The sequence below is a fragment of the Falco cherrug genome, chromosome 1, assembly GCF_023634085.1.
Source record: "Falco cherrug isolate bFalChe1 chromosome 1, bFalChe1.pri, whole genome shotgun sequence".
Taxonomy (NCBI): Eukaryota; Metazoa; Chordata; class Aves; order Falconiformes; family Falconidae; genus Falco; species Falco cherrug.
This window is the reverse complement of record NC_073697.1, coordinates 73515808-73542030: the sequence shown is the minus strand read 5'-3', so window position 1 is coordinate 73542030 and position 26223 is coordinate 73515808. Positions and strand designations below refer to the sequence as shown.

At 42.0% G+C, this 26223-nt stretch overlaps 1 protein-coding gene across 2 annotated transcripts in view; it reads left to right on the top strand.

Moving 5' to 3' along the window:
* The window catches only part of BMPR1B (bone morphogenetic protein receptor type 1B), a 253263-nt gene that overhangs the window by 165336 nt on the left and 61704 nt on the right, over positions 1-26223 (top strand). Inside the window, exon 1 of one of the 2 annotated variants that reach the window (XM_055713058.1) lies at positions 10733-10798. The exons of the other annotated variant lie outside the window; for it this stretch is intronic. The gene's annotated coding sequence lies outside the window, so the exon portion shown is untranslated. Of the gene's footprint in view, positions 1-10732; positions 10799-26223 lie in introns of those variants that run through there. 2 annotated transcript variants of the gene reach the window in all.

Here is a 26223-nt window from a genome sequence, read left to right as displayed (position 1 = left end):
TGCTCTTCAGGGTGTATGTTTTAGACAAAATTCTGCATAACCCTTAGAAACTGTGTTTAATACTTATTCAGAGTGCTAGCAGGGTGATCATAAAATGTGACAGCAATATTTATGGCTTAAATAAGATGATCTGTGCTTTGATCCTGCAAAATCCTAGCATAATGCTCTGCCACTGAGCCTCGTCCTTTCTGATGGCGTGAGGTATCCTGCATGCCCACCTCAGTCCTCGGTCTTTCTGCTGTGACCCTCAGACAGGAGAGCACCAGCCACTGCTGCTTTGGGTGTGGAACCTGCCCACTAGGGACCTGGTTTGTGATTACCAGCTAATTTTACATAGGCCACCCTAGAGCTGTTGGAGACAAATAAATCATTGCAGAGCTGTCTTGGATTTAAGCCACTGAAAGGCCTGTAAAAATATTTGTGATCCAGATACCTGAGCTGGCCAGCCCTTTCTACAGACTTTAAACTGTTTTACACGTTTTGCATTGCTCGTTCTGTATGGGTTTAGGCAGGCAAGCTGAAAAAGTAGGTTTTGGCAGTTGGAGCAGGAAATGTGCCTTTGCCATTTAAATGCATGTAAATAGGGAAAAATCCTATTAAACTGCAGTTGATGGGACCATGTACAGTGAAATGAAGACTGATCGTTTTGATAAAAGTAGTTGATGTTATAGATTTTTTTGTAACGGAGCCTAAAAATTGTTCCCATTTCCTGGTGGGGGAGTTTAAGACATCCCAACATTTCTTCCTGTCACTCCCAATGCCTCACTTACATCTGCTCATCACCAGCGCCTTCACTGTGGAGGTCCCTCTCACTGAAAATGCTTTCAGGACTCCCATAGCATGGCTTGTAAGATGTGATAGAAGGCATATCTATAAAATCGTCAGGCCTCTTTTTGTCTCGCTTTTGTTTCATACTCTGTTCTCCCTGGGGAGGCTTGTCTCCCATTCTTGGGAATGGCTGAGATGGCTGAGCAGCCAACCTGGTCGTGGAGCCTCACCCGGAGAGTGCAACTCCCCGGCCACTTTGAGGTGAGTACTTCCTAGGTTGGTGGAGAGAGGGACTTGTCTACATTTAAACAAAATGATTTACAGGTAGAGGAGCTTGCTTAGCGCGTGACTTGTTTTACACACAAAACATATCGGGGATTACACTTCTAAAGCTGTTTTTCAGCTGGAGAGAGAGACAGCAAAGCAAGCTGCTGCATCTCCGGATTTGTTCCAGCTCCTCACTTGGGGCCGAGCTTTGGTTCCCCTGTAGCCTCCATCTGCTGAGGGTTGCTCTGCAAGGAGAGCTTTGGGTGACTTTTTTTTTTTTTTTCTTTTCACAGAGATTGTTTAAAAAGCCAATCTTCGCTGCACTCAACCCGGCGAAGGAAATCCTGTATGAACTGGAAAGTGTTAGAAAGGATTTAATGAGATTATCATGAACTGTTACTTCACAAAAAAAATCTTAAACCCGCAAGCAGCTGTGCTGTGTAACGGGGGACAGGTGAAGGAATGTGAAGGACTGAAGAATCCGTCTACTTATTTAAAGAGGCAGAGCCAAAGGGTTTTTAATGTTTAATATACATTTTAGCTAAGAAAGCGCAAGCAAGCAAACAAAACCTTCCGCCAAAGAAGGGATACTGTTGAAGTTTAATGTCTTAAAATGTGGATTTATTTTTAATAATATTCCAGAAGTAAGCAATATGGAAATTACTACTTGAAAATTCAGTAGCCCAGTGGACTATGCACACTCCTATTTGCCTTCAAGTTGATCATACCAGTTAGAAGTGACTCAGAGAGGCTGTATTGTGTCCAAGTCACATTAGGGACTGGTTTGAGGCATTGATGTGTTTTCTGTTGTAATACAAAGAATTTGGTAGCAATGGAATTTGGTGGTGGGTTTGGTTTGGGTTCCCCCCCCCCCTTTTTTTTTTCTAACATGCTTGTGGTAAACCTGTAAACACAGGTGAGATTTTTTTCTGGTGCCAAGTACTGCTTGTGGTCTTTGCAACACTGAAGTCATGAAACTGTATTTACTTTCTGTATATTTGGTTACTTCTGTGGGTTTTGTGCACCTGTCATTATAGGACAGTTATAAATAGTGGGTGTATGTTGTGGCGTTAACCTCCCTGGAGGCCTGGGTACCTAAAACCAGTGTGCTGCTGTGGTTCTCCAAGATGATCTGCTATGAAGTACAACCTATAGAGCAATGTTATTGAAAACAGAGAGACACATTGTTTTGCTCCATAAAAAAAATTATATCAACTGGAAATTGTTAACCAGTAAGTAGAGTTATGGGAGAAAAAAATATATCCTCTGCAAGTATTTAGTGTCGGATTTATTTTGGCAGATGCTTATCTTGAATTTGTAGGACAGTTTCCAAATCCATCAGACATGCATTGGTGTGGGGTGGGGAGGCAGGAGGGTAGATCTATGTCTTTGTCCATTTATTCCTTGGGAGAATAGCTTGGAGGCTGAAATGCAAACTGTGGTGGAAGGTACTTCTGAAATAAGAAATTATGTACTGATAGGGTATTGTACCAAAAGACTCTGCCATAACTTACCTAGTGAGAACGCTTCATGTTCGAAAAGCATTACTTGCTACTTTCATACATGCTTAAAACCTGTTAGCATAATTTTTGTTAGTATAAGAGGAAAATTTATGATAAAGTGACTTGTTGATGTAGGCTTAAACCTTGATGTTTCACACTTTCAGATTTCATGTTAGCTGGTGTCACAGACACCTTGAAAGATCTCACCCAGCAGGAAGATTGTCCATTTCCCTGATGATGTACCAGGCAGGCGTCAACATCTGCAAAATGCAGGCGCAATGCTTAAACTCCCTAATGGCATGCTGAGAACAGGACTGAGCCCGTCTGCCCTCGACCCTTCAACCTTTTCTTCTGGCCAGGCCAGAGGGCTAAATTTAGGTGCCCAGGTGGTAAAAGGGGCTGAAAAGCAGCTGCCAGCTCTGCCCACAGTAGGCGATGGGGCAGGATCCTGGGGACAGGGGGTTTTCACTCCCCAGCAGGTGAGTGGCTATGGATTTAATCTACAGATGAGAGAGGAAAGCCCTGAAAAAAATTGTGTGAATGATTGAAAGAGTTTTTTGGGGGTAGTTAACAGCCCTGTCCTTGCTCTCCTCCCCTCTGTACCCAGCATCACACTGAACCATCCACCTCTGTTGGTCTTCCTCTTCTGTAGTCTTACAGCCTCATTCTTTGTCATATTGAGAGTAAAAGGAGAAACGGAGATTTGGGAGGCACACTGCTCCTGCCATGTTAACCAAAAAGGCAGTAATAAGCTACTTCTGGAACTGGTTTTGGATACGGTAGGCTTTGGAGGAAAGAGTGACTTCAGGAAAGGAAACAGTAATTATCTAATTAGATCAGATCAGAAAGAATCAAGCAAAGCTGTGAAAGATTTGCTGAAGTGGTATGAATAGGCAGGTTAAAGGTTTTTTTTGGTGAATGCACATTGTCAAATACAGATTCCTGGTATATTTCTTGAATATTAGATTAACAGAGTACAAAAAAATACCTTCTTGTCCTCTTGAACAAGCCAATGAAATCTTGTGCCTTGCACAGTGAGAAAAGCGAATAAAACATTTGACTCCAATCGACAGACAGAGCTGATTTCCAAAAGTGGCTGCGTTGCCCAGTGAGTGCCACATCTGTCCAGGAACAGTGCATTCTGGCCACCTCAGCCGATAAAAACGTGCAGCAGAAATAGGTGGGTGGCTAAAATATGAGATGAACTATCTCCTAGAGGAGTGAGGAATTTAAAATTTGAGGGTTGGTTGGAGAGGACTTCAGTAAGAGGAGACAGAAGAAGGAAATAAAATAATACATATAAAAAGAGGAGGCAAATTGGATTCTTCCATTTAACCTTTTACATAATAAAAGACAGGAGACGTCCCAATGAAATTAAAAAGCAATGCATTTAAAAATTAATAAAAAGCAAATACCTTTTATTGGAGACAGGAATATGGACAAGCTGAACTGTTCGTCTGATCCAGTGTGTCAGTGCAGAGATTGCTATCTTATATGACATTTGGGGGATGTCTTCAGCCTTTGTAGCTAGGTACAGTTTTGTTTTGCCACAGTCTGAGACATCTGGACACAAGCCTGCTCTGGCTCAACAGCTGGGTAGATACAGTTGTGCGGTAGTGGTAGCTGCAGCAGGGGTATTGCTGTGGGGAGCTGATGGTGGCTGCGTGGCTCCCAGTTTGTGGGGGTAACTTCTGGCTAGAGCACCACAGAAAGGTCTGTGCAGGTTCTCATTGCAAGAGCAGGCAGAATACAACAAAACGCTATAAATACTCGTTTCTGGTTTATTAAGTCGAACACATGTCCGAGCTCCTGTAACTTCCCTAAATACACACCTTTTATGATGCTGGCTCCATACTGAAATACAGTCAGCCTAGCAAGGAACTTTACTAAAGTCTTCCCTTGCACATTTAGATTTTCGTCCAGCTTGTCGGAGAAATCTGCTTTTATTCTATAATATGATAATGCATTTGAAACCAACAAATGAACTTTTAATGGGGTGAGCATCTACATGTGCGTGTTTGTGTGTATGCTTATACTGATAAAAGGAATTTATTTATTTTCATCAATATATTGCAAGTTTTAATGTATGTTTATAGTCCAGTTTTTAACCAAGGGAAAAAATAACCAAACCAAAAAACAACACACACTCAATCATATTCGGCTGGGTAGGACCTCTTACTAGGATGATTATTTTTTTGCAACTTTTTGATTCAAATGCTGTGTAGCCAAAACCTTTATAATGAGCACTTCAGTTAAGACTGAACACAGCTTTAGACAGGACACTTGAACTTAAATCTCAGCCTTTAGTTAGCATACCATATCCTGATCCCCACATGTGATGAGATGGGTGGTTTGCTGTTTGCAGTCTAAAATGAATATGTTGCAACACTTGATGCATGGCCACAGCAGGTCCTTACTAGGAAATTGTACCTCCCAAAGGCAGTGAGTGTCTGAACTACTGCTGGAAATGGCTTAAATGAAAATTTAGAGAAACTGGTAGTGGATTTCCCCATGCTACCATCTTCAATACTGTCCCTTTTATTGGGAGCTACTAGATCTTCTTGTGCCTGAAAACTACTTCGTTTTTAATATATTTTTCCGTGGTTTAATTCAAAGGTCTTTTCACCTCTTTTGACAGTGTGCTGCTCCTTTTCTCAAGGATCAGTCACTTTTGACATAAACCTGAGAAATAAATGGTTTTAAATTGGAAGGAAAAAAATCCAAGCAGCTATGGAAAAGCAGCAGAACTTCCCCATGATGAGATGCATCGTGCTGTGAACTGATCTCCCAAACTGCAGCAACAAACCCTCCGTAACTGAGAGGACCTAAAATTGAAAGAGAGCACACCGAACTCTTCAGGGCATCCTGTCCAAGGCTTTGGTTCATGAGTGTTTGCACTTTGTACTTATTTATTTCCAGTCATATGAAAAAGTGCCTTAGTTCACTGTTACTGCTGGAGTGGACAGCTGTGGAAGAAAGTTAGTTTACATGGCGTAAATAGGTTTCAGAGTTAACAAGCAAATCATACCTTGTTTTGAGAGTAATTTCCTGTTGTCTACAGATACAGGGAATAAAAATTGTTTGGGAGCTAGGTATGATGGTTTATTTGGGCTGTTTGTTTCCATGCAAGTTTGCAGACTGTAGAGTCTGTTTTGTCTGTAAGGAGGATACTGTATAAGAATTTAGACTTTACAAATCAAGTCGAGCCCCGCTGGTAAGTACATTTCAGAGCACCACATGCATCACCTGCTGTGTGCTCTTATTTCCTCCTGACTCTCATAATGTATGTAAAATAGACGTGCAGACTGAAACAGAAGGTTTACAAAACTAGTTTTAATTCTTGTGAAATCAGGGAAGTTTAAACAGAGGTGTCAGTCACTGCAGCAGATGAAATGTTTTAGTGGGTTGTGATGTTTATAATATATTCTTTACAAAAGCACGCATTATTTGAGGTAATGAGCGTAAGTATTTGCATGTGGTGAACGGTGGGTTCATGAGTTCTTAAAGATGTGATTTGCTTTAAGACATGTTTTGAAATTATTCCGTATTTAGGAATGATTTTGAAAAATTACTTTGTTTTTGTAAATATGTGTCAAATAAGAAAGAATTGTTTTGGTTCTTTGGCTGCTTTTTTTTTTTTTTTTTTTTTTTTTAAGGACCTGGCAAACCCTTTGTTCACCTTACCTCCTCCCTAGTCTGCCCCTCCGCGCCTCAATTTGTTAAAGACCAATTGTTGCCCGTGGTAACTGCAGGGAATTTGTTGAAAAGCACGCTTTTAGAAGACAATGGGCTCCAAATATACTGTGGCACAGCTTTAAACTTTATTAAGTCTGTCTTGGACTACCCTCTCCTCTGCCGAGTTAAAGGGAAGAAAAGTTTGGCAGCCTCCACGCTGTGAGCGTGATTGATGCCCAGAACATCTGAGGGACTTTTGTGTCCAGCGTGCTCTCCATGAGTGCATAATGTGTGAATACTCAAATAAGGTCAGCCCTTATCAGATGTAATCTAGGCCTGAAAGCAGATCAGCAGTGACAGTCATACCCCATAAGTGAGAACACAAATCATCCTTGCATGCTTTGGACAAGTTACGGGATTTTCTCCCTTCTTGCTCCTGTTTTACCCTTTCCAATTTGGGGGGAGGTGACAGAGGGGAGGGGAAACTTTGGCAGATCTCTGGAAAAAAAAAAGAAAGACAAAACCCAGAGGAATACGTGCCTGGAATACTAGATGGCCCCTTCAGCCAGGCGGCAGGGGGATGGGGGCTGTCTGGAAGGCACGGCAGTCCCGGGGCTGGGGTGCACTGCTCCTCTCAGGGCTGCTGGTGGAGCACCCCATGGGTAGAGCGAGGCAGGAGGGAAGAAACTTGGGCAAAAGAGGTTCAACTTGCTTCTTTGGAGCCTTTTAAGAGTCTTTTCAGAGATTTCTAAGCATGTCACAGCTGTTGTCTGCCTGTCCCTGGGTTTGAATGCCTCAATTTTTCAAAGTAGAGTGAAAGCATCTTTTTATTCTTTTTGACTTTGTGCTCCATAAATGGCGATGCTGTGTTTCACCACAAAGCGAGTTAAATTATTAGACAATAATGCATTCAAGAATTAATTTCTGCCAGCTTTCATGGAGAAAGCCGTGGTAAACAGGTTTCATCTGAAGGAAGAGCCTTCTATTTGTGGATATTACTTCTTGTAGTTTACTGGATTTTTTTTTTTAACTGAGGAAAAAGGAAAGCAGCAATGAAATGGTGTTAATTTAGACTTTTTTGATTTGTGCTTCTGCTTAGAAGAGGATTTTAATGGGCAAAGAGCTTTTACAGAAGACAAAATATATAGGAGAATAGCATAATTAGCAGGAAGAAATCAAAGATACATTTACATCATTGATGGCATTAACAACTATGGAAACAATGATGTCATCCTCTATGATGTGAAAATACTTTTTGCATGTTTATGATGACTTGAAAATTTTCTTTCCCTTTTCAGAAATCTAATGTCCCTATCAGGGCAATAATTTGCAGTGCTTTAGAACTTTTGCTTGCTGACATACTCTATGTGAATTAGTGTGTAATATTCCCCAGGGTTGAGGGGAAGATCCGTGAACGCTGACAGCCTGCCTATAAACACTGTAGTTACAGCACATTATTGCTTGCTTCATTGCTTTGTGCTCTATAACAGCAGGAGTGTCCTGCTCCTCATCGAAAATGCACAACATAAAAGATTCCTTAGTTGCAGCTCACACCTTGAACTCTGAAGACATCAGAGAAACATGAGCAAGACCTGTATTCACGACCAACCTGTCTCTTCCCTTTGCTTCCCATCACTGAGCTGTCACCTCTTTGCTTTGCTGAATGGCATGGTATTATTCATGTTAAGGTCAGAAACACTTGGAATATGGGACAGGAGAGGAAACCTGTCGTGTCATCAAATCCATGACAATGATGTCTCAAGCACTTACCCCACCCCACCCCCTTTTTTCTTCCAGAAAGTGATCAAGATATGTGTTAAAGTAATTTATACTTTATTTTGGGCCACAGTCCCAAAGAGGAATACCACCTGGTAGCCATATATCCTGTATGGATTTGCAAGGAAACGTGATTTAAAGGGATACATCATTGACTTTGTCTAAAAGAGTCCTCCAGCCATCTGCACCCTGACAAATCCCTATTGGGCAATGATGGTTAATACGGAAAAAGAACTGACAAAAGCCAGTAACTTTCAAGAGGCGCTCTACCTCGGCTGACGTTTGTATGCTTAACTTGCAGATTTCTGGTTTCCTTCCATGAGCCAAACTAGTTAACTGTGGCTATCCCAGCATGCGTTGACTTAAATTGCCCAGACACGGTGCAGCTTTCCAGTTGTATTTGAAGTTCTTCCCACTGTGAGTTTTGACCTCACTACTGCACTCGGTTAGTTACATCTGTGGACAGGTACGAACATGAATTAAAGACTGATTTTAAACACTTATGTTTGCTTTAGTCTGCACAAGAAACACTTTATTGATGCATTGATTCTGCTGGCATCCTAAAACCATCCTAGAGAGATTTCCCATACTTTTAATAATAGTCTGTCAGTTTCAGATGCTCACAATCTGAATTTATCCAGTCCTTTACGGTCACACAACTGGGGCTTGTGGTGTCTGTCCTGAGTGTCCAAAATAATGATACTTTTGCACCTCACAGTCAAAAAGGTCATGGGAGCTCCATCCTGTGTTTGATGTATGAGGAATGATCTGCTCTGTAGTGTTTGATGAGAGATGTGTGGTATGTGGCAATTTGAGATTTTTTGTTTTACTGATAGAAACATTTAAAATGGTGCCAACAGATGATAAAGCATTGCTGTAAGGGGGTTTTTTGGGTGCTTATATGGGAGCTTGGGAAGGAGACCTCAAGCATGCTTTTTGAAGACAGCATATAGGTTAAATATGAAGTTTAGAATGAAGGCATTTTTTCCCCATGAAAACATATTATGTGTGGAGCAAACCTGTAATTAAGAGTCATATTAGAAAATAAGTTAGACACTACCGTGTTACTTTTTTTTGCTATAAATTCAATGAAAATACATGAGAAAGACTGAAAAATTATGTTCACATAAATGATGTATTCCAATCATGTGAATAGAAGTGTCTCTCTGTTGCAGCTGCATTGTAAAATGGTGTGGTAATCAGGCAGGTAATAGAGTTTTAAGCAAGAGGATGAGGAAAGAAAAATAAACTCCACACATCACTGGGAAGACAAGAAGAATGCTCATCGCATTTGTGATAGCTGGTCAAGGTCTGGTTTATGAATGCTTTGGCCATACTCTCAGTCACATTAAGTTGAATTTTATTCTGTTATTACTAATTGTTGTATGACAGCTGCTAGCTGGCTGCTTTAGAGATTTCCATTTCACTAAGCATCATCAAAGATGTGGATCTTCTCCAGAAAGTTTCTGGGGGACCACTATTTTGGAGCCAAATACCATTTGAAGCGTGGTGGTAGAATTTGCCCACTGAGATGCTGGGATTCTGTTAGCTACAGCAGTCCAGTATCAGTACTAAACTGAACATACATAGTCAAAAACAAGCTAATAAATCACAAAACCTACTTTTCTCATTCTTACAGATAAAAATAACAGTGCTGCCATTAATAATGGCTGTACATCGATACATGGTTTATTTGTAAATACCTAGTTTACCCTTCCTCTTGTCTTTTTTACTCAGTGGTAGCTGGGGAGTCTGTTTTTGTTGTGGTGTCAGCTTGTAATTTTCCTGTTTTGTTGCTGTATTCAGTGTTTTAGGGAACTCACCTGTGTTTTGTTCAAGAACGCAGACCACATACTTCTGCTGTTTGATGCCATAACAGTTGTTCAGAACACTTGTTCCTGTCCTAAGGGGCAGATGCCAAGATGGGTTTGCATGCGTTGTAGGTGGGCTTGCATGCACTGACACTACCTGGGCAGCCTTTCTCTGGGCAAGTGACAGGATCGGTGTGTCGGTTGAAAATAGTATTTTGCTGAGCAAGTACCAAGAAACTAGTATCGCAGAAGTCTAATACGCCTCGCTGTAGATGAGGCAGTGTTGTTGCAGTGCGCCCAGCGGAGAAGTAACACAACTGCTGTACACGTGTGACCGTCAGGAGAGAAGTTAGATCCGTGTGCACGCCTGCTTCGCTAACAGGCTTGTGGGGGGAAGTCGTGCACTGCACATAGGCTGAAGCAGCTCATCTAGTGCTTGAGGAATGACACCGGCTGAGAAAGTTTGTAACAGTTGTCCAGGGAAGAGCTGCAGGGAGGGGGTTTCCGCGGGGGAGCGCGGCGCAGGGCGCAGCTTCCCGCGCCTCCCCCGGTCCCCGGCCGCTGCTTGCCAGCACGGGGAGGGGGTCGCGCTGGTGTGGTCCCTTGGCCGGCGGGGAAAGCGTTTGATGTGCGAAAGCCTGAAGCGGTTTGACGGGGCGGCTCTGGCTCCCTCGCCGCGCTGGTGCTCTGTCGGGGCGGGGGGAGCCGCGGGGTCCCTCGCCCGGCGGCGGCCTCCCCAGGGCAGGGGCCGCCGTCCCGGCTGCCCCTTTATCGCCGAGCCCCGGCGCTGGCAGCCCGGCGGGTCGCCGCTCGCCCGGCTCCCCCCCCGCCGGCCCTGCCCCGCCGCCCCACGGAGCCGGCCGGGGGCAGGAGCCGCCGGGGAAGGGGGCGCGGCGAGGAGGCGGCCGGGGCCGGCAGCCGCTGCCATGGGCCGGCGGGGGGAGCGGCGCTGGCCGCGGCGCCTCTGCCTGCTGGCGCTGCTCTGGCTGCACGCCCGAGGTGAGCGGGGAGGCTGCGGGAGGAGGGGGGGGGGCCTCTGCGGGAAGGTGGCCGTGCTGGGGCGCGGGGCAGGTTTGCGGTCCCGGCGGTGCGGTCCCGCCGGGCGGCGGCGGGGCGGGTGGCGGAGGCGGCCCCGGTGCGGGGCAGCAGCTCCCGGCGCTGCCGCTTCTTGGTAGCGCAGCCCGAGGCGGCCGGCGCCGCTCGGAGAACTCACAGCGGGTGCCTGCGAGGCTCGGGCGGCTCAGCCGGGCGCTGTCTGAAGTTTCTGCCCGCTCAGCCCTTGCAACGGCGAGCAGGTTCCTAGCAGTCACTGCAGGCTAAGGAACGTTCTGCTGCTTTCGCTGGGGGACTGCGGTTTTAACAAGAAAGCATCCTGCTCGTTACCGTGAAATGAATGAAAATGTCGTATTTATCCACCAAGAAGCAAAAAATTCTGACACAGCTGTTAAGAAAAGGGGGTACTAATTGCCAGGAGCAGAGTTTGTACTACAGAATTTGATTGGCAGCAGAATCGTGGTAGCTGTATCATGGTGGAGTCTGAAAACAAGGGACGTATATTAATGGGCTGGAAGTGTATTTACAACAACAGCATTTGAAAACAAGTTCAGGGTGCAGTAAACGAAATGGCGTGTTTTTGGCAGTTTATAAATGTGCTTACGGTACTGCGCTTCATTCACATGCTGATGTTCTTTGGAAGAGCTGTAAAATTATTGTCCTCAAAAAGACATTTCTCTGTTAAGCTTATTTATTTTATTTAAAAGAAAAAAAAGTGGTAAATAATGTGATGAAACACTCCAGAAGTTTTGGCATCATGAAGCATTTACCTCGCAAGCCGAGTATCACACCTAATAAGAGAAAAAAAATGCACAGCAAGGAAGGTTGTCTTTCTCGCTGCAAATGAGTCAGTTCCGTTACCTAAACAGATAAACTTTCTGTGACCTCACCTACAGCCTCTCAGCATCAACGATGAGTTTTTCTGATGCTTGAGATGATTTTGCTCTGGCTTCCTAGTAAGACACGATAAAGCTAAGGAGCTGAAGAAACCACAGAGCCACTCATGTAGCCTGTTTGTCCTGAAAGCTTTCATATGGTGGGAAGTGGACACCATGTCCATGGGAGCAGCTGGCCTTGGGGAGCACATGGTAGCTGCAGAGCAGGGCTCAGGGCAGCAGTCGGACTGCAGGAATCTGTGCCGAGTGTAACAGTGTGTGCAGTTCAGATTCAGGCTTGCCATCCTTGCTTGATTATTTTCTCCTTGAATCAGAACGGCTGGACTGATGTTTTATATCTAATGTTTGACCTCGTTTTCAGACTCAGCTGGAGAAGCTGTGTATGAGGCATAGGAGTGAGCACGCTGCCCGTTTTTACTTGGGATGAACACATCTTGCAGACTTTAGGTGACACTGCAAACCTGGTTTAAAACCATTCCCTGGTATCACAAGCGGTGCTTGTGTGCACTCTGGACCAGTTGCAGTCACACCTGGCCGACGAGCCCTGGACATGTTTGCAGGGACCCTCGGTATTCTGACAGCACCCTCTGCTGCTGAAGTGGGGAGTGCAGCTGGGGCTGCATCAGCTCCCCCGGAACTGGGTGTCATAAACGTTTCTGAGTCTTAGTAGCTTCTCTATTCCCTTTTGAAATTTTGACTGGTAAATGCTTTGACACGTTTTTGTGTGTGATCCCTTGAAAAACAATGGGATTCTTAGATTACCCTCAGAGTTATCCATGCCAAAATAATGTGCTCTTAAAGACACTGAGAATCTTGGTGCGATGACCTTCAAGGAAAGCAGGTGTATTCTGACTTTGGAGCATCTGCAAGGGCATTAGGCAGATCTGTAGAAGAAATGCACTAGGTTGCTGAAAGATGTGCACAGAAAAATTCTTTTGTCCAGAAGAGTCCAAGATTTTTCCCTCTGTGCAGAATTCCAGGCACAAAGATGAGCATGCAAAAGTTATGCCAAAAGATCAGATCCTCAGATATTGTGTCTTACCAACAGTGTAACTACAAGTGTTAGTAGGAGAGTCCCAGTAGCATAATTTTAAACCCAGCTGCTCATGAGTTCACAGTCTGCATTTGAAGTATGTTCCCAACTTCCCCACAGTCGGGAGTCAAATCTTTTCTTGATTTTTGAGCACTTGTGCAAACTTTTTAGGAAACTTAACTAAGAGCTTGTTCAGCACAGATATTTTTCCCTTCCAAGGACTGTGTATTTGTGGTTTGCCAGCAGTGCTCAGAGGATGAGAGGCTTGTGCTGGGGAATCTTTGTCATGGAGCACCCATGTGGGTTCCCACGGGTGCTCTCACCAGCTCCATGTCGTCATCTGAAATACTGAACATGAGATGGAATCCGACCCAAAATCTTTTCAGCAATTAGAGAAAGACAAAGTAATAGCAACTGAAGATGAGCACTTTAGAATAATTTTAGGAGCTGAATCCTTGAAATAAACTCCTTGTAAAGCTAGGCATTGCGTAATGATGGTCTTTATGTATTTATTTCTAAGTTACTGGACTGTAACACTTTGCTTATTCCTACCCTTTGGGTTATAGGTTAGAGTCCCATTGCTCTAGGCAGTTTCAAGGCCAGAAGTTGTTTTGAAAAGACATCTTAAAATCAAATTAAGAGGTATTTTAAGTAATTCAGTCCATTCCTCAGGCTGAGACCAAGGTTTTCTAAAGCCATATTAATTCTAGTTTAAATTTGCTTTAGTAGATGTTTCTGTTCTTTCCCTTCAAAGCTTCTGCTTCCTTGCAGGGTGATCATAGTGGGAACATGAATTATTAGCCTGTGGAGTCCGCCTTTTGCCTGTACATATGCCTGAGAAGATCCTGGTGGTTCCATGTGGTTACTAATACAAAATACAGTTATATTATTAATGTAATGGCAGATTTGCACTGTATATAGGGCAGGAAAGCAACACCGAGAGTTTAGTCAGTTCTTCTGACATGCGTATGACATTTGTTACCAATGTTTGGGTTTCCTTCAATGATGAGGAGACCATGTTTCCAGGCAATCAGTTCCAGTGCCGCTTTAGTCTCACCTCTAGAAAAATTAGTCTTACAGTGTACTCTGGTCTTCTTTGCTTCAGTTCAAGCCCAGTTCTGTTTGTTTGGTCTTGACTGTCTCCAGTTACTCGTGCTGACCTCTGCTGCACATTTTTCAATCTCTCCATACATACCTCCAAATGCAGGAGTCTGGCCTGAAGTGTTTCTTTATTTGTACAATTGCTTGTGTGTGTGCATTGTGTTATACTGGCAGTGTCTTGTGTTATACCAGCTGAATAGCACCCCAGCTTCTCTCTGGCTTCTTAAGAACATTTTTGTATACTAGGCCTGTCCTCTAGTCCATGTGCGGTCTTGCTTTTCTTATGTCCCTGAGGCCTATTCCTTGTCCTAGAGGGAATTTAAGTACTTTCGGCATGGTTTGTTCTTGACAAACCTATGTTGGCCATGGCTCATGTCATCTGTTGGTTGGGATATTTTTGGCTGAATTTAATCTTATCTAAACTTGACATCAAAGTGTAAAGAAGAAGGGCCAAGCAGTTCAGTTAGAATGAACTGCAGATCTTGTGTTCAGGATTTTGGACTGAGCATTATTTTTGGTTTCTAACTTGTATTGCAAAATTGTGAAGGAATTGAAGCTCTAAGGAGGTTCTTTCTGAAGGAAATGCTCAAAAGCAAAGTCAGAAAAGGTAATCATCGTTTGAAAGCTGAAGCATAAACAAGGTAGGCCAAAAGCTAATTTAACTGGACATTTAGAAAAAATGCTTAACGGAACTCGATGATGCAAACCAGAGGGTTATACTGTAAAGGAAATAGGTGACAATAGCTCTTCTTACCAAAACACCCCTTCTTTTTTTGGAAACCTCTCTTTTATCCCATAATCTGGGCAAAGTTCAGCTAAAAAAAAAAAAAAAAAAAAAAAAAGGAAGAAATTTTGCATAAGAGCCTGAGTCTTGGGGAGAAATTTTAGTTTTGTCCTAAATCTCTTGCATCTGGCATTACATAGCTGTATCAGTCCTATACATGGAATGAAGTGCAAGCCTTGACTTACTGAAAAAACGGAGCTTGACCAAAAAAATGGAGCTTTTCTTGCCTGTCTTACTGATGTGGGATAGAGGCAGGGTGCTGATTTGGCAGATTTTTCCATCTTCCCATACTACCATTGGTGGCATCCCAAGTGAAACCACAAATAAGTGTCTTTCTAATAGGCACTGACCGTGTCACAGGCTTGTCCTAAACTGGTATGTGGAAACCACAGATAAGTTTTTCTGAATGGAAGAGTGTAGCATCCATGAAAAATATGTGGGAGAAAGTATGAGAAAACTGGGCAGGAGCCAGCTGTATCTTCAAGAAGTGTAATGTTTATGCCTATGGTGCTCTTTGTCGGTATACTTCAGCCTCGTGCTGTGGGGCGATGCATCAGCTTTTGCAATTAAGAGATCCAAAGCCATAGGGACTTTGAGTAGATGCAATTGTTAATTATCGTTGCAATCTGGTGAATATATAAACCTGATGTAATGAAATTCTTTGGTATAATTACTTGTCATACAGTTCACTGCTCAAGGGATTTAGCAGGCAGTACTGTACTTTGGTTTAATCCAAAAAAATTCATGTTCACCTGCTGGTCTAGTTGCTGTCTGGCAAAGTGCCAGGCCTCCACCTCCTGCCTCTGATATTTGCTGTTCCTTGATGCATTTTAACACACAGCGGCTCAAAGCTAAGAATTCTGGAAATTAGGAGATAGGACCTGACATCGTTTGGCTCATTGAAAGCTGAATGATGATTCAAAAACCATGAGGACAGGTAACTTTTGGGCTGCATTACCATAGAGGTAGCTGTGTCGTGTAGTTGTAGAGCACGTGTTTAAAGTAATAACTCTGTAAGTGTAAACTGATCCTGGTTACCATATGGCAAAATCCGCTGAAAGCATAAGCCCAGCTGTTAAATGCATAACCATGACTGTGTGTTCAAGAGTTTTATACTGCAGCTATTATGTGGCATCCTCAGCTATTAATCTCTCACTATTAATCAGCAATAAAAGCAGCTTGTGGCAAGCATCACAGATGCTCGAAATCTGATCTCTTCAGCTTCATACCTGGAGGGAAGATAGCAATACTAGGATCTTTCCTTCCTTTATTCCCTCCCTTCTCGTTTTTCTAGGAGATGCAGTTCAACCCAGGACACATGAAGTGTACTTTACACCCACTTGTTCTGAACTGGAGTTTATCACTCACCAAGTGTCAGGTCCTCAGCTGTCTGGCCTTGACAAAGATACTGGGTTTGAAGGGCTGACATGTTTTGCAGTTAGGTAAACGCTCCGCTTGTGTGGTATCTGAATGCCTTTTGTTCCAGATTCATCGCTAGAAAGCAGAATATTTAAGTGGACTGAAACTAGATGTGCCACGCGTTAGCTGAAGTAACCATGAAGTGTTTACTCAGCAGGTTACTTCAAACACCTATATGATTTTAAACTTAAATGGTCCTTTTGAGATTGAAAGGACTACTCAATAGAGTACTTTTCAGAAATGGAGGCTTAATTCCTTTAAAAAAATAACAGAACTAGTGTGTCAGTTTGGTTATTCAGACTAAGAATAGTCATGTCTGTTTACTGTCTTCTATTATATATATAGCTCTACTGGTTTTTAGTATCTTACGCCACAAACTGACTGTAGGAAGATACTTTCTGATGCTACTGATTTTTATGACATCTGTTTGTGGAGTTGCTGTGATGTTGCGACAGTACTGATCATCTGTCAGCAAATTTTTGGACTGTAGCTTCAGACACAGCATGTTCATGTAAATACAACTCAAAACATGCACACTAAGAAAGCGTATTGTTGTTCTTCCTCTCCTGAAATGTGGCTTTGTGTTAGCTTAGCAGCGTAAAAGGTACCGAGTCTTAGTGTATAAACATCCAGTGAAAAGGAAATGGGATATTTGTTGCTTCTCTTGAAAGAGAGTTTGGGAAATGTCACTTGCTGGGCTTCTTCAAATAAACCCCTGATCTCCTCTGGGACAGCTCTGCTGTCCTGGCTCATCCAGCGGCACCATAATATGCTCAGGAGGTGTTCAAGGAGCACAAGGGCAATGGGAGGTGTTAGATTTGTCTCCATTACTGCTTTGCTGAAGTTAATGGCCTTTTGATTTCTGTTTCAGAAATATTCAGTGAGCCACACAGAGAGCTGCAGCCCTTTTATTATTAATCCACAGAATAAATATTAATCTTGTGTGTTAGTTTTGCTTTGCTAAGAAGACCGTATTGGTGTGAATTAAGTCATAGTTCTGTGTTTGAAGGGGTATTTGTATCAGGCAGGATTGTAAAGTAATTGAGTGCTAAATAATCACAAAGATTAACTCCCTAAAAAATTCTTCTTGGTTTCTGAGTCCCCCAAAGGAGAGAGACGAGCACCTTGAAAGAGAGTGCCACCCTTTCAAAGACAATGGCCTGTAGAGGGATGATAGGTAGGAACAGCCAGGAAAGGAAAAGCTGGTTGTGTTCTGTAGTAGCACTTACCATAGCCATAACAGATCTGCTGAGACAGGTAAGACCTGTACCATGGAGAGAGAGAGAGGCTAGCTGTGTTTGGGGATCTTATGGAAGGCATTTATCATTGGTAAGATTGAGATATTTAGTGCTTCCGTGGCTTCATTTAATTGTAAATAGTATCTTAATTAATTTATGCTTTTTACCACATTGACTCTTCCTTGTACTGGCTTCCTCAAAAGAGCAGTGAAAGTGTGAAGGTTTGATGAACAAATAGTCTGAAGATGTCTCAGGATATATTCCTTTGCTTAAATATCCAATAGCATTCCCTTAAGTATGGAACAGGGCAGGTTTTGTTCGTTCCAGCAGTATTCAGTGTCCAGGGCACGGTATCATTACACAGAGTACTGTACGTGTTTTGAGCCTTCAAAATACTAAATTTTTGGTGTATAAGGAGTAAAACATAATATTTCATTTGACTGTGTTGTTTATAAATGTTTGATACACTGGTGTCAGAGACAGTATTTGTGGTTGCTGTTTCTGGAATGAGTGGTTTGAATAAAAGCTAAGCAGCCTGCAGGAAACATAAGCGTCTCAGGAGCTCCATGAATACCACCGCTATAACCTAACCTAACCCAGTTGGGTGAAAAATGTGGTTTCCCGTCTTCATTTGAAAAAGTGTTTTCCAGGCTTACTGACATGCATCCTGCAAATTTAATTTTCATAAATATTTCATCTCTTTCTTATGCTCAATTTAATCTATCAAAGCCACACAGTGCAGGAGACATCTGGGATTGTGCTTAAGCAGCTGGGTTTCATTTGCAGGAGGTTTGTAGCAAATTTCTCTTTCTTGCCAGCCACAGACTGTCTTGGTGACTGTGCAGTAGCACTGGGATATTCAGTACAAGTGACATAGCTTCAGAAAGAAATGGGCTCAGTTTATTCCTTTTCCTGGGTTAGGTGCCATCTGAGGCTTTTGGTGGGTGGTTCTGGTTTGTGTCTGCTCAGCCTAAGCAATAAGGGAGCTTTTTTTTTTTTAATTAACTGTGGCAACTTCTAGTCGGAGTGAACCTTTACAGCAGCTAGCTAGATTTTCCTTTAGCAGAAAAAAGCACAAAAATCCTGTTCTGAAATTAAACGATTAACAATCTAATTCTACATTGGCATGTTTTAATCAAGCAACATATGCATTACATAAATTAATTTAATTATTAATTAAATACCCTGTGTAGGGAATGAAGATAAAAACATTTCCCACACATTTCAGAACAAACATACAGTGATAGAGTGTTTAGGTCCTTTTGACAACTCAGTTTTATGAGAAATATAAGGCAAGCACAAGCATCACACGGTGGTTTTCCTCAGTGTTGGCTGTAACTGGGCTTGTCTTGGTTCCTTTGCTCAAATAGATGCTTTTCACTGTGTAATATTTGAAGCTTTTACCAAGTAAGATATCTCAGCATAAGTTATGCAGCATCTTCATACAGGGTAGAAGTATCTGACATCAGGCTGATGAAAAGGCACCTGCCTGACATACACTGTCCCGCTGGGTGGATTGACTGCGTCCCTCCATCACAGGGCAATCCGGTAGTTTTCAGGACTTGCTCTGATTTCTTCTTCCAGTGCAAATTAGCTGTTGGAAGCTGAACCAAACTACATTTTTCTTCTTCAATCTGAATGCCTGTTGATTAGATCAGTATGACGTTATACTAACCTCTTTTCTATTGTGCCTGAATAACAAATGAAAACTCAATATTTTATTTAAGTTGTTAAATATGTTCTATTTGAAGAAGAGAGGCCAAGTAGATTTTGTTGAATGAATGGTCGTTGCCTGTGGCAATTTACCAGCTGAAAATAGAGCTACAAGTGAAAAAAATGACATTGCTGCCTTCTGAATCTATCATTACTGACTTCAATTTTGTGAATAAATTTAGGCTTTGGAAGCATTCTTTCAGATCAGTTTTCAAAGACCTGAAACATCTCATAAAATCTTTTATTTGTTAAATGTAGTTTTCTGTATGTTCTCATAGCAGTTCAGTTGGTTAGTAGCTGCCTGAAGATGTACTTTATTATTCTTGTTGCCTTATAAATCAGAAAATAAATAAATATATACCAGAATGCATCAGTAAAAAGAAGGAAAGTAGAAAAAAAAATTGTCCGCAGTAATTATGGCTTTTGTAAAGTTTTATATCTGATCCTGTCCAAATCAGTTGTTGCTAGCATTTCTTTAATGTTTAAAAAAAGAAGGGAGATGAAAAATTTCAGCTATATAGAGAGGTTTCTTACTGCAAGTAGGGATAGCACAGTTGCAGAAGTGTTTTAGCTGGACAGTGAGTATTAAACTGTCTAGGAAGAGGCTTGTTCACATGGGAAAATAAGGGCATGGAATTGCTGCTTTGTATGATCTGGAGATGCTGCTATGTGTAATGGTTCCTCCTTGGTAGTGGCCGTATTAAATGTGCATAAGTTCACATTTCTATTAGAGTACTGTCTCCTGCAGACTCAGATATAGAAGTTTGGCTACATTCTGATAGTTTTACTGGTCAATTCCCTCTAGAACAGGGTTCTCCAGAACATTTGGGATTGATCCAGTATCTTTAATAGCAGTCAGTGATACTTAACACTGTGTTGTGGATGGTTATTAACAGTATTGTGTGGTGTTTTGTTTTTTGAGGTTTTTTTTAATGCTTGTCTTAAGCTGACTTTTCTCTGGGATCGAAGGAGATGCTGTGCTTTATACAACCTAAGAAGGGTTCGGTCTGCAGCATCTACTGTCACTGTACTTCGGTTTGTTTTTTTTTTTATTATTATAATACTGTAACTTTTTCATGAATCACTTAGAAATTCTTCTTTGGGGGGAAAAAGCCCTGGACACTTCCTAGCTCTGTGGACATGCACTTGAGTTCTGTACATGCTTTGTTTAATAACAAAATAGTACCACTAAAGACAAGCAAACTGAAATCTCATAAACAAATAAAATGGAATGCTAAGTTACGGAAGCATGTAAAGTGTCTGGGCAGTCGTTCATGTAAAAGTCTAACCTTTGTAACCAAGGTTCTTTCAGCCCTGGGACCGGGCTGTCAGACATATCTCCCTTGAAACATGTTTGTGTGCTAAGCTAGCATCCCACCACCAAAAAAATGTGTGAAAATCAGACTTATGATGTATCTTTCCTTTTGTGACGTAGTCTATGGTTATTTTAGGCAACAGAGAACAATAAAGGCCTAGCTGATGTAAAAAGTAAGGAAAATAAATTCTGTCTCTAAAAGACATTGTTTTTAACGGGTGAAGAGGCTCCTCGTTTTTCTGCCAGTTCTGTAAGCAATGTGATTGCAGAGTCCTCTGCGTCTGTTTGGAGACCAAGGAGGGAAAGTAATCTGTAGCTTTACAAGCATGGGCACCAGAACCTGCTAAGAACAAACACTTCCATCTGCATCTTTTCATGGCCTGGAGCTAAGATGACATTGCTGCTTCTGGGAAGCACCTTTGTGCTTTTGGTGAGCAGTTATTAGGTGGGTGTTACATCGGAGAAGGGCTGCAGCCCTGCCATGGGCATGCTGGCAAGCAGTGGGCAAAGAGCAAAAATGACAATTGAGGAAAAAATTCCCATGAATGGTGCACTGTTCTCACTTCTCTCCAAATTACACGTTTCTGCTAGTAGGCAAACACCTTCCATCCTTGGACTTGAAGAACTGGAGGAGCGCTTTGGTCATGTGTTTAGGTTTAACACATCTGACATCAGAATGACTTTTCAGAGCTAACTAAAGGTAGGGTTGTAAATCTTTATTATATTGTATAGATCTAAAATACATACAGAAATTTGTGCTTCTGAAACTGTTGGCTAAAATATAAACATTTTTATTATTGTGTGTCGGCATTAACAATTTTTATATTTTCACTGTTTATCACTATACTGTTTCTTCTAGTGTGTGGACAGTATTAGGGGGAGAAATAATTCACAAGTAGTACAAACCAGAGCCATTAAACCCACCATTGCAAGCATTTGGTATAAAAATAAGTCCTTCCTCCATCGCCCCCCCTCCAAATTTCTCTTGTCTGTTTAATATTATCCTGGTAGTAACAGAGAAGAGGACCTTACTGAAGGAAATAATACAGCTCAGTTTTCTGAAAAGGCAATTTTGTGTTCAGTCCACTAATGACCTTTTAAGGATGTAAAACCAGTGTGGGAGTTAAAAATCTTAAATTCATTTTGCAGCTTTGTAGTATAATCCCACTTAGATGCACATCTCATCTGTGGATCCTGACCCACGGAAGTTCTGTGGTTGATCCAAATTGAGCTGATTTCAGTGGGAGTTACACACAAAGATGCCTTTGTGAATCTGGTCAGTTCTCTTGTTTCACCTTCTCTCCTGCAAAATGGAAATAATAATGCAGTCTGACTCTGTAGAGCTGTTTACAAGAGACATTAATTGGGAGCAGCTGTCTCCGCTGGTGACAAAGGCCATGGAAATATTTGTAGATAGATATATAAACAGTAACTGACTATTGCTATTCCATATGCCGGGCCAAATGGCTTTCAAAATCTAAGTGGTCCTACCGCAGCCCACTTAGGCTACGAGCTAAGCATGTTTTGCCCTCATCGCAAGAACTGTGGAGGGATGTGGTGGAGGGAAGGTGTGTCCCTCACCTCACTACTCCAAACAGAATCTGTTAATCTTGTCTCCTGCCTGATCTGGACCAAAGAATTTAGCCAAGTGCTTAATGCACCCAAGCTAATGCATTTTAAGGAGAGTAAGATGACATTTAGAAAGACAATTTATAGATTAAAAGGGTGGAAGGTCTGTAAACACTGTCTGGTAAATTTTATGTTCTGAGCAAGTCATGCTACACAAGCACAAAACCGGATGAAAATACTAGTGTTACATTCAAAATGTCTGCGTTTATGTTGCACATGCAACCTTTGTGTGACCTTTGTGTCTATGCATTACTATGCAGTCTTCAGCTGCATGATAACAGATTAGCTTTTGCACTGGACCCCTGCTTTTTTCACTCCAGAGGATGGGCAGCGCTTGCTTAATGAGTCCCCATTCAGTATTTTATTTTAGTTGCATTGTTCAATGTGTGATCATCGCATTATTTGCTGCATCCTATTCAAACGCTGCTGAGGCCATAATTATTCGTTTCCTCGTACTTTTTTCCTGAAGCACCCACCATTATAGTACCTGAATGTTCATTAACTTTAGTTTCATTTCACAAATCCTTGCAGTTAAACAAAGAAATATCTGCCCGCCCCCCCCCCCCCCCACACACACACACACTTTGCAGGTGGAGCATCGAGGCAGAGGACAATTCAGGCTAGAAGAGGACACCCAGACTGTGGCTTCTCATTTGGGTAAAACCAACCTAACTTAGCACACAAACAGCAGCGTATACCTCCTTGCTGTTGATCCCTCTCTCCACTTGTCGCTGGTACTTAAGCAGCTGCATGGTGGAGCAGATCACTGATGTGACTGCAAAACAACCCCACCAAAACAGAAGGAAAACCAATTTTTGGTTGGACTGTCTCTTTCAACGGAAGTGCATTCTGACATTAGCTAAATCCACTTGTTGAAATCACAAGAACAGCTGTTCTACCACATGCTTGATTTTGAGACGTTTTGGGTTCAGTCCTTCGGCAGTTACTTACTCAAGCTAATGCGTGGCCTTCCTGACATCAGTGGTGCTTCTGAGCGCTCACTGTGCTTGCTGATTAGACCCTAGGTTTTCACACGGAGCATATAGAAAAGTGGAGCAAAGAACTGAGCATTACCTGAGAAAAGTGTGGCTTAGATGTTTCTACTGGCTTCACACCCTGGTAGTGCTGGCAGAAACAGGTCATGGCAAAGCACGTAGCTGCATCGCTCAGAGATCATTCCTTTTTCCTTTTTAATAATTTTTTCTACTCATGGTTATTTACCTTACCTACCTTTCAAGCTTCTGACAAAAATTGAAAAACGATTTTACAGGCAACAATAAGTAGCTTTTATTAAAAAACCTGCAGAAGTAATACTAATTCAACCATCTCCTAAGTAGGTGGGTGAGTGGGTAAGGTGATGATTTTTTTTAAGCGTGCTTTTAACGTATTGTGGTTTTATAAGTGATTGTTTAGACTTGAAAAAAAACCAAATGGAAAACAGAAGTCCTGTCACGTAACTCACACAACCATCGTGCCAAAGCATGATGCAGCATGATGACCATGCATATCCACTGCACAAAACTTTTCCCTTGAGTGAACAGAGTAAGTGGCACAAATAATAGGATATAAATTTAGCACTTGAAAGGGACAGGACATTTTACCAGTGCCTTGCAGAAAGATTTTTCCACAGAGGAGCAAGGAGATTCAGCAAACCAAAGTGCCTTGCTAAGCTGTAGAGAAGCATCCAGTGACTCTCATTCACACTTGACTCACTTGTCCCCAGCTTGTTCCCCTCCTTGAGTGAGTTTATATAATTCCCGCTGCCCTGGTTTCTCATCTCACATCTGCTGCTTATTGGTTTTACCTCCAATGCTTTTTTTTTTTTTTTTTCAGTTTTTCAGTCCAGCTCGGCCTGTTTTCTCCACCCATTCTGACTCCTCATCAGGTCTTCCTGTGTTTCCAAGTATTGGGATGAGCGACAGTGCATCACCCGCTGTGCTGTGCACAGCCTGCTGTAGCCTCGGGCAGGCAGGAACCCAGGCTGCCAGAAAAGTCCTGCTGAGTTGGCATATTCCCTTTGGAGGTGATATTGTCAGGAAATCCAACACTTCAGGTCCCTGGGGTCTGAATTAGTACAGCCACGTGGGTTTACTGGCTTATTACTTGATCAAGCTAGGTTGGATTTTCGAAAGAACAGCAACAAATGCGCACCTAGTACAAACTCTTCCGCTTATGGATATAGATTTTGTTTAAGAAAAGGTTAATAGAACTGCTTCATGGAATGGACAGTTTCAAATTATATTTACTACAAGCCTGTAATATTGAAATACATTTGGAAGTCTCTAGGTCTGTGTGCCACTGGTAAGAATAGAGGTTTTTAAGGGAGAAAAATCATTAACACTTCCAACAATTTTTTCTTTAGACGCAAGCTATCAGTACTGTAATGGAAATCAAAGATCATGGCAATGTGTGCATCCAAGATCTGAATTTCAGTTTAAATGAACAGTGGGGTTTCTCTTTTTGGAAATGTTTCAGATAATGCTCAGTGTAGTGCTGGAATGGCTTATGCTTTGTAGGCTTTGGAGTGCGATTCACTGCTCGGGTTACATCCATAGCACCCTCTGCGCCATTCATTTCGACAGCAGGGAGGAACTTGCTGTCTCACAGGATCAGGTTATTATTTGGATGGGTTTCGTATCCCTATAATGCCTAGTGCCACCTGGCAGAGATTTTTTGCTTTGATATATATTGTAGAATAGAAAAAGCTGTTTCTGCTGCTAACAGTCAGCTGTTGGTGTTTGCTCTTCTCTAGCACTTTCATCCCTTGATTCTAAGAGAGGAATTTTTTACTTAAGCAAAACATGGCCTTTTCCTGTCAGCAGCTGGGGGAATGAGGATTAAGTTCTCTAAACAAAGCTCAGCGCCCTTGTCAGGTCTCTCTTTTCAGAATGTCTCCAAAGCCATAATAATCAAAAGGCAGGTTTCAGGCAAAGCATTCCTTTAAAACACCTGCGTGTGCTTCCCAAAGGACAAAGGTGAACATGGCATCCATGCAGTGTCTTGCACTGGTGCATCTGGGGCTGCCTCTTTGGAAATTTCACTTGAAACTCTGTGGACACAGACCATAAGGAAATTCAAGATGTTACTGCAATGTTGTGGGCATTTTGTATCTGGTTCCTTAACCCCCCTGAGAAGAGACACGAAGGAAGTCTTTGAAATAGCATTTTTCCTCTCTTTTTTTAAAACACTCATTTACTGGTTAGGGATCTAGGCTACACATACAGCATTACTGTTGTCAGTAAAGAAACGGTATTGCCTGGCAGCTTCAGTTCAGCAGAGCTGACTGGTTTTACCAGGCTCTCCATGTCTTTTATCCTGCCTGGCCCTTGTTGGTTTGACTATCTTCTTTCACTCTACACTGAAAATACCGCTTTCCACCTTCCCCTATAAATTAACGGTTCGGTTGCATATACATACATGGCAATTCAGCGCTAAATGCAAAGTTATCCAGCAACGTGTAAAGAATGAGCTTTGGAAACCAAAGTTTTACTGCTCCGACAACCAAAATCCCAGCTGGTAGAAGCTACCATGTGCAAGAGAATTGCATATTCTGAATGGGGAAAACACAGTAATTTTTGTTGTTACAGCTTCAGTTTGACTCATTTGAAAAGTCAAGGCAATTTATAATTTAAATAACTTTATATTTCAAGATATTGATTAATCTTTTGGAAAAAAAAAGATTATATAGATGAAGCTGAACATCTTCTGAGGGAAATCGCATTAAACAATTAAAGGTCTGGAGACAACTGTGATATGGGTTATTTTACTCGAAAAAGACTTTTTCTTGCCTTCATTAAAAATAATCTCAGAGGAGATTAGGGAACACGGATAGAGTCACAGAGCAGTTCTTAATGTTGCTTTGTTCCTCTGAAATTAAGCTATCATGACCAAAGAAACATGCAGCAGAGTCAGGTTTAGTGTGTAACAAAAATGTTTTAATTTAGCTTAGGGCTTGCTGCAAATTCTAGCTCTCCAGAGTTAAGAAAAAGCAAAATACTGTAGTCTCATTATTTCCAAAGCTTCAGTGTCTCTTCAAAACAATTTCTGCCAAGTCCCTTAGCATTTCTTCAGCTGCTGCTTTCTTTTTTTTTTTTTTTTTTTTTTCCTTTTCTCTAGTGGTAACAGCCTGGATTTCAGACTGTCACCAAGACTGATACTGTAACTGATCCAACGTCTATTCATATTCTGATGTGAACACAATAATGGAAACAATATGGAACAATATTGTTGGAATCTTGGAATT